Raw genomic sequence first — 3943 nt, forward strand, 5'->3', positions numbered from 1 at the left:
TTTTTTGACAGGATATACCTATGTAATTCAGGTTAGCTTTGAACCCACTCTGTAGCCCAGGCTGGCCTCAAACCCACCGTGACCCTCCTACCTCAGCCTCCTGAGTGCTGAGATTACAGGTATGCACCACCACACCCGGTACTTATGGCATAATTTCTGTGCTCCAGTGAGCCCCAAATAATTCGCCTTTAGAGCACAGGGTTCTAAGCATGCCTAGATCACCCACATTCCCTGAAACTGCAGATGAGGCCCCTGAAACCTGCAGAGGCACACTGTGGGGTTAAGACCAGCGATCAGCGTTCCTATAAGCTCTGCAGGTGATTCAGACTCAGGTCAGGACTGAGACCTTTGCGTGTGCTCGTGGGCACGCGGTCCATTTCCTTCTCTCCTCCACGCTGGGCTGTGGTTCTTGCCAAGCACCCATCCAACGTTAGAAAACAGCACCGATGCTTCGAGGGTGAATGTCACCATAAAGTCCCACCAGTGCTCCATGAAGCTGGTGCTACTTACTGAACCATAAGCTCCTTCCTCCCTTGTTTCCTTTCAAGTTCCAAAAATGAGTCAGGCTTTTTTTTTTTTTCTTTTCTTTGAGATGAGGGCTTGTATGTGCTTCAGATTGGCCCTGAACTGACTTCAATCCTCCTGCCTCAACCTCCTGAATGCTGAGATTACAGGCAGTCAGCCCTTTTTGTGAGATGAAAATACTGACTCTCAAAGGGCCTAATAATGCAGCACAGATACAGTCCTCTTTGCAAAACCCTGACACTACTGGAAACCCCAAAACACTCTTAGAAGCCTCGTGTGAAGAATTGGCACTCATTACTTGAAAGAGGGCCTGCGTATGGAAGCCTTTGTTCTGTCTGGCTCCGGGTTCAGCTCTCCCAGACTACAGAGGGAGGAAAGTCACGCCTGAGGCATCAAAGCATCCCGGCTACAGCCAGTGGCTGCCATGCTGTAGGCAGAAAGGGCCACGCGCTTCTGGAGGCAGGCTTTCTGCCCCCTCCTAGACCTGGCTGCTTCTCCAGGGTACTCCTGGCCATCGCTCCTCCTCTGCCCACATCCTGGGTAGGCTGCCAGGATGACCGCGGTGCACTCTTAGAAGGCGGCTGACAGCGGGGGGGTGGGGGGGTGCAGGCTTAGGATCCCAGCACTCGGGAGGCTGAGGCAGGAGGATCACTGTGAGCTTGAGTCCAGCCTGAGCCATAAAGTGAGCTCAAGGCCAGCCTGAACTGCATACTGAGACCTTGTCAGCCAGAGCCAGCCAGATAGCTCAGGGGACAAAAGCGCCTGCTGAGGCAGACACAGGGTCCAGGGTTTGGTCCCCTGTGTGCTTGTGCATCCCACCCTTGAGGTGTGCTGAGATGGAAACTGAGAGTGGCTATGGTGACATGCACCTATAATCCCAGAGCTTGGGAGGCTGAAAACAGGAAGGTCACCATGAGTACAGTCTGTGTGGTGAGACCCTGTAGACCCTGCACTAAATACATAAAGAAGGAAGAAAAAATAAAAATAAATAGGGCACATTTGTCCTAAGCAGCAAGAGGACATCTGCACACTGTGTTCCAAGCTCCTACACCCAAATCTTTTCAGTCATGCACCCCAACTCAACAAGCACTCATGCCACTTGTGTGAAACCTCAAAACGTTTTTATTTATTTCAGAAAAGTCTACCATAGGGACCAGGGATATAGCTCAGCAGCACAGCACCTGATTGGCAAGCTGAAGGTCCTGAGTTCTATTCAAGCATGTCCTACCAACATTTTCTTACTCATGGGGGTCCTGCCTCAGCCACTTGAGTGCTAGGATGATTCTGCTCTGAAAGCAGCTCACTCAGCTGGCCTCTGGCTTTTCTTTCAAATGGGCCGACGGCCACCTCACTGTCCTGGTGAGGACCCCAGTACTGGGGGTGAGAGGCCCTGCTGGAAGCTGGGTGCTAGCGATGACACTCACTGCCCCTTGGGAGCTGTCCTCAGGCTTCAGCTAAGGGCACACATTTCCTAAAAGGAGGGAGGGACAGGGATACAATCATTGAAATCACAATTATTGATCACAATTATTGGAACTGAGAAATATCATTCCTCTTGAGGCCTCCGTATCTGAGAATTACACTTCTTCAGCAGATGTTTGTGGACTTTGATGAAAGACCAGGATAAGCCATCCCCCCCATCCCAGTGACACAAGAGAAGATACAACTGGCAGCTCTGTGGGGCTTTCATTTCTACCCTAAGTAAGGTAATAAAGAGAGAAGCTCAGAGAAGCAGCCAGGCAGGGCCAAGGTCAGGGCTACAGCAGTGCTGGCAGAAGCTCCACAGCAGGTGACCACCCACATCACTTGGGGTCAAACCTCCAACATGGGACAGGCATAGAGAAGCGGGCCTGGTTGGCCTCTGGAGCCAACCAGAAGGTTCCCCTTCACTGTGACCACACAATCGGGGCCCAGTTGGAGACAAATGTCTTTCCCTAATGGGACATTTCCAAAATGCTCTGATTCCTGTACATCCTCTATGTGCTCCAGCCTCCCTCCAGAGACTCTAGTCCTATGGGTGGTGGTATTTTTCTGGTTCTGTGGCTGCCCAGTGTACGGTGTAATGTCCGAACCTGTCAGCCCCTCCCAGGCCAGGACCATGGGGCACAGGTTGGAGGGCCTGAAGAGTTTTTGAATGAAGCCTGGGCAGAAGGGGGCTGGTCTCCCATTCCAAGGCTCCCTGTGGGCTACCCTGGTCCCAGCGGTCTCCCCTCCATCTCCCTGAAGGGTAGATGTCACACTGAGTCCACTGTCACTGCCTGCATGATTCATGGCCTTAACAGTGACCACAGCAGCCACATACCTCAAAGAAGACCTAACCATCCCATGGGCCCATGGGTCCATGGGCCTGGGGAGGAAAATCACCACGAGGATGAATCAGTCCCCTGTCCCCTCCCTGGCTGGGGAAGTGAGAGGCTCAGGGAAAAGTGTGCACTCCCGCCAGCTCACCCACACACACTCACAATCACCCACCTGTGTTTACTCATTCTCTTGCACGTGACCCTCACAAGCACAGGATGTCACACTCATCCATCCTTTCACACTCCCACAATCACTCCCCACCTACATACACCCTCATATTCACACACACACATGACGCATTCATGCCCCCATCAGCCAAGCACCCACTCATGCTTTCCCACGTCCTCATATCACACCCACACGCACTCACCCACTTACATGGACACTCACTTATCCATCTTGCACACACTCACATTCACTTGGGCATGTACACTGTATTAGTTAAGAATTTTTAGGGCCGGGGAGATGGCTCAGTACAATAAGCACTTCCCTGGCAAGAGCAAGGGCCTGAGTTCAATACTGGGTTTCACAAAAAAAAAAGAAGAAGAATTTTTAGAATTCGAATAAAATGTATGATAGCTCAGCAAACTAAAATGCCTGCTTCAGCATAGCACAGCAGCTGGAGTTCAATCCCCGGCATGCTGTGCCAGCCGCACCCATGAGACACCCTGAGACAGCAATTGAGATTGGGTGTGGTGGCGCGTGCCTATAATTCCAGCACTTGGAAGGCTAAAAACAGGAGGATCACTTCAAGTCCAGTCTACATAGTAGGACCGTGTACACCCTGGAGACCCTGTTCTAAATTAAATATAAAATAAAATGTATGCATAATCATAAAAGGGAGGCTTTCATGATCAGGGGAAAGAAGTTACAGTGGCCATCGGGAGGATCAAAGGCATAAGGAATCAGAGCAGCTCTCCACACACCAGAGAGCCACAGGCTCTAGTGGCAGTGGAAGCTGGAAGGCCTGGAAGCTCGCTCAGTGGAAGTCTGCATTGGAAGCTAAGAAACTGGACACCATACCCAAAAGCAAAGAGGAAGACTAGAGCTCTTCCAAAAAGGAAAACACTTCCTTCTTCCCCTTCTTATTCTGCCCAAACTGCAATCTCACTGGTTG

This window comes from Octodon degus, unplaced genomic scaffold (assembly GCF_000260255.1).
Source record: "Octodon degus isolate 3935 unplaced genomic scaffold, OctDeg1.0 scaffold00050, whole genome shotgun sequence".
Taxonomy (NCBI): Eukaryota; Metazoa; Chordata; class Mammalia; order Rodentia; family Octodontidae; genus Octodon; species Octodon degus.